Consider the following 11,762-nt stretch of genomic DNA (forward strand, 5'->3'; position numbering starts at 1 on the left):
GGGACGAAGGCAGAACTGATGAGGGGCAAGGGGTACTTGTTCTTCACGGTGATGTCGTTCAGGCCATGGTCGTCGATACAGGGACGAAGCGAGCCATCCTTCTTGCTGACAAAGAAAAATCCCGCTCCTACAGGTGAGGAGGATGGACGGATGATTCCAGGGGCGAGGGATTCCCCGATGTAACCCCGATTCCTCCATTGACTGAATAGGCGGCTGTCAGGGAGGGGGGGCTCCGGGAAGGAGGTCAATGGCGCAGTCATAAGGACAGTGGGGAGGCAAGGACAATGCGTGGAATTTGCTAAACACTGCCCCAAGGTCGTGGTACTCCTCCGGGACGGAGGACAGGTTAGGAGGTGCGGCAGCGGACTCGAGCTCTGGCGCCCGAGGAGACTGAGCAGACCGCAAGCACTGGGACAGACAGTGTGTACTCCATGACATGACTCGTCCTGTTCTCCAATCGATCTGGGGGTTGTGTGTCTGAAACCAGGGGTAACCAAGAACGACTGGGGAGAAGGGGCTGGTAATCACCAGAAGGGAGATGGACTCGTGGTGATTCCCCGAAACGAGCAGGTTGACCGGAACGGTTTGGCGCTCCACCCGTGTGAGTGTCCTCCCGTCTAGCGCCTGGGTCTCGACCGGGAGATCAAGAGCAACGTGTCGATCCTCAATCGGCGAACCAACTCCCGATAAATGAAACTCTCATCTGCTCCGGAGTCCAGGAGGATAGCCAGGATCCCTCGGGTTACTGGCAAGCCCGTTCTTTTCCCGAGAGAGAGGGACATCGTGACCAGAGATGGCCTGATAGCCCACAGTAGAGGCAGGCTCCGGAGTGCATACGGCGTTCCCTCTCCTCGGGGGAGAGATGTGTGCATCTGCTCTGCATGGGCTCGGGGGAGCGTGTCCGCTCGTTGCGAGGTGGCACGGAAAACGAAGGAGGGGGCCGAGGAGCTGCAGTCAGCTCGAAAGAGGGAGTGGAGAACGAGTGTTGACCTCTCTCTGCGGCGTTCGCATAAGCGATTGTCCACCCGTATTGCGAGAGTGATCAGGTGATTCAGATCCGAGGCCTCCTCCTGGGAGGTCAACAGGTCCTTAATGTCACCGCTAAGCGCGTTCAGAAAAACCCCATGCAGAGCCTCCTCGTTCCAGCCGCTCTCAGCCGCAAGGGTGTGGAACTCGACCGCGAAGGAGGCGACGCTGCGGGATTCCTGGCGAAGACGCAGGAGACGTTGCAAGGCCTCTCTGCCCCGGACCGGGTGATCGAAGACCTTCCGCATTTCCTCGGTGAAGGCGGAGTGGTTGGAGCAGACTGCAGAACCGCATTCCCACACGGCCGCTGCCCATGCGAGAGCCTCCCTCCGCAATGAGCCGATCAGGTAAGCGATCCGAGATTTCTCAGTGGGCTGCATCTCTAACACCAGAGAGCACTGAAGCAGGAATGACCGACAGGATCCCAGGTCCCCTTCATAGCGCTCGGGTGCTGGACAGATAGGGTCACCTCACGGAGAGTGGAGGTGATCTCCTGCAGGACCTGGTCACGTTGGCCCAGGTGAGTCCCTCGGGGGGTGATCATCTGACGGCAAGCCTCTGATGATCTACAGACATAGGGAGGCAGAGACGGGGTGAAAAGGGAATGGGGTTTATTGGGACAAGGGGTAACGACAAGCCGGGGCTAGGCAAGCGGTGGTCAGGCAGGCGAGGGTTCAGTAACAGGCGGGCAGTCAGAGAGGCAGGGGCTCGGCGGTAGGTGGGTAGTCAGGCAGGCAGGGATTCGGCAACAGGCAGGCAGGCAGAGGCTCGGCGGTAGGCGGGTAGTCAGGCAGGCGAGGATTCGGCAACGGGTAAGCAGGGTGACGGACGGAGAACTACAGAAGAGGGAAGAGGGTTACTGGGGGAACGGGGAAACAGGCTGAACTTGGTTTAACGCTGGTAGGACCGATACTCACTGAGGTATAGTAAACGACGAACAGGCGCTGGCTGATTGGAGATCCCCGGCTGAAGTAGAGAACGGCGATTGCAGATTGCAGACAGGTGTGTTGGGAGAGTGAGGACCAGTGGTGCCAAGCGGCCACTAGATGGGGGTCGACCAGGAGGTCTGACTATGTTCCATAGTGCTGGGTAAAAATATCGATTCATCAATGCACTGCAATTGATTTGTTCATGATTCAATTTCGATGCAGAATTTTTTTTAAATTGATTATTTCCATAAAAGATTTAAAAAATTTAAAAAAGCAAACTCAGTCATTGTAATCTAGAAGCGAGTATGCCTAAATGTACATGCCCTTTTACATTTGTCCATGTTATGATTATTACTTTTATGCTGCAAGTTTAGCTCAGGAACGATACTAACGATACAATGGTGTATTCCCTTGTTGCTAGATAAAGCACAATGAAATGGTTCTTTTTAAATAGTATTTAGGTATTTTTGTCATCTGCACGTCTCATTGAATCGATATCGAAGCAATTGGATCAAATCAAATCGAAAACGAATCGAATCAAGACCTAAAGAATCGAATTGAATTGAATTGTGAGGTACCTGCCAATACCCAGCCCTAATGTTCCGTTAATGCCCACCTCATGTTTTTCAATAGGAAGTCCATGTTGTCAGACCAATTCTCACTGTAATGAAATGCCAGGCTGTTCATTTTAAGACTTGATTACATGGGGTTATATACATCAAGATTATACACTGTCCAAATTATTACATTTATCTTAATATAATAGATGAAGCTAATTTGTTCGCAGGAAGATAATTACTACAAAAAGAAGAAATCACAGCACCAGTCCTAATATAGTAGAGGAATAGGCTTAATGGGTACCTTTACCCTAACAAAAAAAGGTGATTAGGGATGAAGCATGGGTTGGAGGTGAGTGGGGGGGCTTCAGGCTCGAGAGAGTGAAGCAGGCAGGCTGGAAGTGGAGATCCACAGAGCACACAAGGATTGAGAAATACAACTGGTGAGAAAACCTACTATCAGGTGTTAAATATACGAGAGCCAGCTACACATATCTACCACTGAAATTAAAGTATAATCCAATGTAATGGTTATAAATATGTGTTGCAGTAAAATGTTTAGAAATGCTTAATGCAGTAAATAAGTAAAAAAATGCTTCAAAATTCAAAAACGGACTTAGCTCTGTTATTATCTGCTACCCATTGCTCTGCCCTTTTCAGTTATAATGGGATGCTGGTAAGATATGTTTTTGTTTATTCCCATGTTTATCTAAAAAATGCATTATTGTTTATTTGCTACAACATTATTCTAAAGAGCTAAATTAGGAAAGTTGTTGCAGTGTTTCTTTATTTCACCTCATTTTGAGTTCAATATCTAGATGGTCTGTGTTCTGACTTAATCTATTTGCTCCTCTTTGCTGTTTAAACTTGTACAAGAAGGACACCTACTGGTGTACCCTGGTATCGCACCCTACGTGCCTTTGTTTTGTTTTGCCTCGCTCGCGAGAATCTAGTTCTAACGTGTTGAGAGAGATGTGTGCAACGAAGCTGTTTGTGTTAATTTAACATGTAAAATGTATGCCAATGTGTTATAGAATAAGCTGGCACTGTATTCCATTCCAAGCTGGCACTGTATTCCATTCCAAGTGACGTTAGAGAGTATTGTCAGTGTGTTTTATCTGAAACAATGCTTTATTGAAAAATGCATCATGGTGAAAAACTTAATCTGTAGTATTTTGTACTCAAACAATGCACACTTTAATATGCTTTTTATTTACATGTTATTTTGAAAGTAGTTTAAAGGAAAATTGCTATGTGTATTGAGTTTTGCATATTGTGAAAATGCCATTTTGTGAATACTGTACAGGTATATCCAATATTTGAAATTGCATAAAAAATGCACTGTTTATTGAATATTGTGAACATCATTACAATTTGGACTTTAACTCCAACAATGCGTCCTCGTTGGTCTTTCTATGCCCTCCTTACAGGGGCGTAACACCAACAGCTTCATAACTTACCTGTGTTTTCGACCGTACCACGCCACTCATTTGCTGTTGTTGATGTTGTTGATGCCGTGGTCATATAAAAAAGACGGTTGATGACCAATGCAATCGAGTGACAACTGACAAGTCGACGTCACCGAGCGTGAGTTACCAAACCGTAAGTGTTCTACCCAAAGAAAGGGGGGGGGGGGCATATTTGGGCATATTTGAACATTGACTTGTACCCCCCAATGTATGTGGCCGCTACGCCTATGCAGTAAACTGGAACTTGTACCATGAAAGTTCTGAACAATATCTAATTACATGACAATTTACCCAGTAAGTAAGCTGAAAGTGTACTGTAAAAGGAAGCCTTGTTTGTTTCCATGGTATTACCAGGCTCTTACCATACAAGTTGTAACTGGTTATTCCCTTTTCCATGCAATCAACACAAACTCGTACCATATATGTTCTGCAACGTTGTTCATTAGTAGTTAAGCACTTTAATTTTAGTTATAAAACCCCAAACCACTGTTGATGAAAGGCATATTAAAATTAAACAAAATCAATGGCTGATCTTTCAAACAATGCATAATCTAACAAACAGGCACTGAACACTGAACAAATCGACAAAAAAAAGAGCCGTCCACATCAACTCAATTTAAATGTTACTGATGGTGTTTTGATAAATCACACAGGACAGTGTTATGGCAAGTGACCAAAATGCAGGCTGCTTTAACCTCTACAATTTGAATAAGAGGCGAATGCCATGCGGCAATCTGCCTATGGGAGCATCTTTGTGGTCATTCGCAAACCAATGAGTCAACTCGATGAATGAGAGATGGCTCTTTAGTGTCCTCTCTGTGCGGTTTCCCTGCAGACTCCACAACTGGGATTTGTAGGCTGACCAAGCCCTGACCAGGTACCTCCAAATCTCCCCTTCCATACTGTAATAAAGTATCAGAAGACAAGAAAATGAACATTAGGACTGTCAATTAATGAACATTTCTAGAACATGTAAAACTCTTATTTTGTTTGCCAGTTAAGAAAGGACGCTGGTCCTCTGGCTATTGTGTTTGGTCATATTAAAAAGAAAAAAAGGCATAGCCACACTGTAAACCCCTACAGTTCTACTAACTTATACGTATAATACATGTAGTACTTAAAACCTGATATTTAGTTAACCAAACTATAAAGTTTTGTGTTCTGTCAACGAGTAATGAGGTTTTAATTTTATTGGAATATAATTGAGTATAGTTTGAGTAAACATTGCCCGCTACATAATAATTAATGAGTATCCAGTCGTACGTACTGTCTGACGTCATCAACATCTTTCCAGGCTTTCAGAAACATCAAGATGGCTACCCTCGAGCGGGCTTGAGAGATTTTCGAGCATAGGAACACTTCGGTATTTTTCCATGCACCTGCAAACCTCGCCATCGTGTGAAGCAATAATTGTCACAAGTTTGGTCCTGCTTATTGTTATAAGCGTTCTCAGTTGGTAAGTAAATCATTTTCTTTTTTATGCATGCGTGCCTAGTGCTACCGTTGAAAAAGACAGTTCGCTAGCTTAGCTATCTGTGGTTGACAGCTTTAAGTACGGCTAACGTTTATGCTAGCGACGTATTCATGAAAGAGTTTCATTAAAAATAACTTTTAGTTTGTATTGTTTCCACCTTGGGTGACTATAGAGAAGCAGGTGTATGTGTTAAAGTAAACGTATTGAGCATGACAACCATGTAATGAAGTAATATGTCCGGGCCACAACATTATCTGAAAGAGTGCGTGTGGCAAACTGGAGCATGAAGAGATCGCGGAGTATGAAAAGTGAGGTCTGAGTAGCCGAAAAATATAGATAAATGTGAATGAGATAGAGCTTTTTTCCTTCCAGTTTTTGGAGGGAGTCATTTTGGCGCGCAGCTAATTTCCCGGTCATTTTTTATGTGTCCGCTTCCATTGTTTCAAGTTTTATCCATCATGTACTCATAAATCAGCATTTATCAGTATTGAGAATGTGTGTTGATTAGGGTTGTCGCGGTGTGGACATTTTCACACCGAGTAATACACTCGTGTCAACACCGGTATTACCGAGTATAAACGGTATAAACTTTGAAACTAGGTCAACCGCCATCTTCTCCTTCAACTCTCCTCTCACACTCGGTGAAAAATAAATAATAATAACTTGGTGTTGCCAGTGTGCAACACCGAGTAATCGGTGTTGGCCTCAACACCAGTAACACCGGTAATACCGTATACCGCGGCAACCTTAGTGTTGATTGATAAGGTTAATTTAGGCATAGCCACAGATGTACAGCATACACCTAGAAACCTGATAGTAAATGGGCATGACTGATTATGTTTGATGAATGTCCAAGAAATAATGTATGAAGCTTACATTTATGTTTTTCTTCTTTCTTGTAGGCTCAAGTGGAGACCAAGTGGTGCGCCATTTCAATCTGCATTGTTGGTACAAATATTGACATGCTACTGATAGTTGAATGCTAATAAAACACTATAGCCTTTTAAGCCAGATATGGGTCTTCATGAACAGTGATTACATTTTACATGGCTAATTTGGAGCTCAATGCCTGCTAACTCTAATGTATTAGGCCTAAAATGCAAGCTGATTCAATGGAGTGGAAGTGCAAATTATGTTCAGAATCCTTAGAAACGCTGCCAAAATTATTTACCCACTATCGTTTGCTGCATAGTCATTATTCCAGAATTAGTCCTCTGCTGTGTCTCTATGAAAATAGTTTTTGTACTTTTCAGTCATTTAATGCACTGAAAGCTCATGTATCACGATCTCACAGAGATGCAACCAGATCAGATAGAGCGGCAACACTGACATTTGCGAAGCCATTTAAGAAAGCATGAGATGGTAGCATGCCCGTTCAAAAACTGTAACTACCGCACAAATGTATATTCGTCCTTTAACGCACACAAAAGCAGAGTCCATGGAGGTAGTTCAGATTTTGATGACAATGTGGTGTCAGTAAATAATGATAGTACTCTAGTAACATCCTCTGCTGACTCTGTGGATGAAGGGCCTGCTCAATGTGAGAATTTAGATGACCATGCTGAGGTTGAGAGTAACTGTGACACAGAAGATCTGAGAGCCAAGTTGCACCATAATTTAGCATCATTATTTCTAAAGATGCAAACTGTTCTTCACGTATCCTCATGGCAATTCAGGAAATTGTAGAGCATTTGAATCAAATATTTTCCTTGTCCCAGCCACTTATTAAGAAAACCATACGAGAGGTCTTACAGAGCCATGCCATTGTTGTTGCTGAAACATCTCTAGATGAGATAGTTAGTGCTGTGATGGACGACAATACTTTTGCTAGTGCAACGGCTAAAGGTGAGGCATTATCGACGACTGAGAGTCGGAAAACTTTTGTTGAAAATAATTTCCCCTTTGGTAAGGCCTGTACAGTATGAGCTAGAGCCAGGACACACAACAGTGCATATTTCCATTCTTGAGATGATCAAGGAAATGTTCAAACATACAGACATTCTTGAGAAAATTAAAGAAACAAAAACTGCACAACAAGGTCATTACATGAGCCCTCATGGTGGATCATATTTCAAAAGTAATGAACTACTGTCCTCAGAGGAGCTGACGCTACCTCTTCTTTAGTACACTGATGATCTTGAAATATGCAATCCACTTGGCACATCAAGAAAAATTCATAAGCTGAGTGCAGTTTACTGGGTATTTGCTGATCTTCCTAGCAAATACAGGTCAAACTTGCGTGCTATTCAGCTAGCTGCATTGTGTAAAGTTTCTGACATCGAGAGATTTGGCTATGAAAGAATACTTGGTCCTCTGTTAGGAGAACTTCATACTCGAAGTTGGTGTATTCATTGAGTCCATTGGCAAGGTAGTTAAGGCAACTGTCATAAATGTCGTTTCTGACAAAATTGCAGCCCATTCGTTGGCAGGCTTTATGAGGTCTTTCAGAGCCAAATATTTTTGCAGATTTTGCACAGCGACCTAAGATCAAATTCAGTCCCATGAAGTTGGATACGGAGAGTTAAGCCTGAGGACAAAAGCTAGCCATGACTGTGACTTGCATGCTGTGAAGCATGGGGACAATCAGAATCAATGTGGTGTTCAAGGAGATTGTGTACTTAACCAGAGGTTAGAGTATTTTCATACCATCACTGGTTTCCCACCGGATGTCCTTCATGATCTTTTTAAGGGCATTGTGCCTGTAAAGCTGGCCCTGTGTGTTAAGGAGATGGTCCGTTCCAAATACTTTACTCTTGAGTATTTAAATGAAAGAATTGTGTCATTTCCATACCAGCATGGAGACAAAGTTGACAAACCCCACCCCATCCCAAAAACATTTGCTGGAAAGAACACAGTTGGTGGCAATGGTCATGAAAATGCTACATTGCTTAGACTGCTCCCTTTGATTATTGGTAATAGAATTCCTGAGGGTGATGGAGCATGGACTGTACTTATGGATTTGAAAGAGGTAGTTGAGTTGATGCTGTCCCCAAATTTTACAGAGGAAGCTATCCAGTTTTTACAGACAAAGATTCAAGACCATAGACAAATATTGAGGGAAGTTTTTCCTAGTTTCTCACTCCGCCCCAAACACCACTACATTGAACTTTATCCCAATCTCATACGCTGCTTTGGGCCACTTACTCACCTGTGGACGATTCGATTTGAGGGCAGCATCGCTTTTTCAAGCGTGTAGTTCATAACACACAAAACTTTAAGAATGTGCTGAAAATATCAGCAAACAGACACCAGTCTATGATGGCATACTATCTGAGTTCCCCTTCATTCTTTAAACCTCACCAGCAGACGTGTAATGTTTCCTCTGTGATGGTTTCCATGCTTCCTGATATTGCAAAGGAATACGTTGGACAAAAAACAGGCAGCAACATGATTTACAGAACATTAAGGGTCAATATTGATGGGACTGATAATGATGTAGGAATGTTTGTGTCTGTGGGACACGAGGGAGGACTGCCTCAGTTTTGCAGAATTGAACAGATTCTCCTTGTTAACAATGAAATTGTTTTCCTTTCCCGAGAACCTACATCACTGTACATTGAACACCTACGATCCTATGAACTGACATCAGGGAATTTGGCAGTTCACACCAAATCGCAGCTCAATGACACATTACCTCTCTCAGCTTACCATGCACAATGAAAACTACTCATAACACCAAAACGATACAGTGGGGCAAAAAAGTATTTAGTCAGCCACCAATTGTGCAAGTTCTCCCACTTTAAAAGACGAGAGAGGCCTGTTATTTTCATCATAGGTAAACCTCAGCTATGAGAGACAAAATGAAAAAAAAAATCCAGAAAATCACATTGTCTGATTTTTTAAGAATTTATTTGCAAATTATGGTGGAAAATAAGTATTTGGTCACCTACACACCAGCAAGATTTCTGGCTGTAACAGACCTGTAACTTCTTCTTCTTTAAGAGGCTGTTTACCTGTATTAATGGCACATGTTTGAACTCCTTATCAGTATAAAAGACACCTGTCCACAACCTCAAACAGTCACACTCCAAACTCCACTATGGCCAAGACCAAAGAGCTGTCAAAGGACACCAGAAACACATTTGTAGACCTGCACCAGGCTGGGAAGTCTGAATCTGCAATAGGTAAGCAGCTTGGTGTGAAGAAATCAACTGTGGGAGCAATTATTAGGAAATGGAATACATACAAGACCACTGATAATCTCCCTCGATCTGGGGCTCCACGCAAGATCTCACCCTGTGGGGTCATAATGATCACAAGAACGGTGAACAAAAATCCCAGAACCACACGGGGGGACCTAGTGAATGACCTCCAGAGAGCTGGGACCAAAGTAACAAAGGCTACCATCACTAACACACTACGCCGCCAGGGACTCAAATCCTGCAGTGCCAGACGTGTCCCCCTGCTAAAGCCAGTGCATGTCCGGGCCCGTTTGAAGTTTTCTAGAGAGCATTTGGATGATCCAGAACAGGATTGGGAGAATGTCATATGGTCAGATGAAACCAAAATAGAACTTTTTGGTAAAAACTCAAGTCGTCGTGTTTGGAGGAGAAAGAATGCTGAGTTGCATCCAAAGAACACCATACCTACAGTGATGCATGGGGGTGGAAACATCATGCTTTGGGGCTGTTTTTCTGCCAAAGGACCAGGACGTCTGATCCGTGTGACGGAACGAATGAATGGGGCCATGTATCGTGAGATTTTGAGTGAAAACCTCCTTCCATCAGCAAGGGCACTGAAGATGAAACGTGGCTGGGTCTTTCAGCATGACAATGACCCCAAACACACCGCCCGGGCAACAAAGGAGTGGCTTCGTAAGAAGCATTTCAAGGTCCTGGAGTGGCCTAGCCAGTCTCCAGGTCTCAACCCCATAGAAAATCTTTGGAGGGAGTTGAAAGTCTGTGTTGCCCAGCGAAGGCCCAAAAACATCACTGCTCTAGAGGAGATCTGCATGGAGGAATGGGCCAAAATACCAGCGGCAGTGTGTGAAAACCTTGTAAAGACTTACAGAAAACGTTTGACCTTTGTCATTGCCAACAAAGGGCATGTAACAAAGTATTGAGATGACCTTTTATTATTGACCAAATACTAATATTTTCCACCATAATTTGCAAATAAATTCTTTAAAAATCAGACAATGTGATTTTCTAGATTTTTTTTTTTCATTTTGTCTATCATAGCTGAGGTATACCTATGATGAAAATTACAGGCCTCTCTCATCTTTTTAAGTGGGAGAACTTGCACAATTGGTGGCTGACTAAATACTTTTTTGCCCCACTGTATGCTTTGAATTTTGAGTATCCAAAAAAACTCATCCACACATTCACGTTCATTCAGAAAATACTGATGTGTCTAGATGATAACAAACCACTGAAACCATCCCTTCTGAATTCGAAAAATGATTTGTTAAACTAAGCAGAAAGCTTCAAGGTTCCATACATTCCTGTGCTTATACAGAAGGCTTGTTTTTGTTCAAAGGAGAAGCACACATATAAATGTCAACATTGCCCTGCTTGTAACAGGAAGCAGAAGGTGTTTTCAAATGCCTGTAAACATTTTCAGGTGCATTTATTTAAAATTAGTGTTGAGAACAAGTTATTGAGATGTTTTCATAATTATTGAGATTTTTCATTTAGATTTTCAGAACTTAGGTCCCCTGCTTGACCACTAATGTCTCAGTTGCAAAGCTTTAATTCTGCTATATTTAGGATGACTGAGTCATTTGATTGTCAGAAATTTTCAGTTAAATTTTCTACCAACCAACATGTTCAGTTTAATGTTAAAAAGCAGCCCTTTGCCTTCATGTCATTGTTTAAAACTTAATAAATAACCTATTTTGTATCAGTGGAGGTTGTATATTTTTTTTAGAATTTAGTTTAAATCTATTAATTATATCAAATCACTAATCTTAAGTATTTTGAGTAGTTTTAAGTTGTGTAAAGTTAAATGTATTAGAGTAAGTTTGTTGAACTTAGCTTCACCAAGTGTTATTGAATTAAATTAATTTAGTAAGTAGAGGTTAAAAGGTATTTGTATAAATATAATATAATATGAGTAAAGACAGCTTATTTATTTTGTCAATCTTTCATACATTTTGAGTCCAGTTGAAATACAGTTTTAAATTAAAGTGAAATTAAAATATATTTTACATGTACTTACATTTTATGAGTAAAGACAACTTATTTATTTTGTCATTTCAATACATTTTGAGTCCAGTTGAAATATTGTTTTAAATTAATGTCACGATTCTCGTATGGACTGTTGTTTTTGTTTCCCCCTACCTGTTGGAGTGTGATAATTCTGGACT

This window comes from Pollachius pollachius (assembly GCF_949987615.1).
Source record: "Pollachius pollachius genome assembly, chromosome: 7".
In the NCBI taxonomy this organism is placed as follows: Eukaryota; Metazoa; Chordata; class Actinopteri; order Gadiformes; family Gadidae; genus Pollachius; species Pollachius pollachius.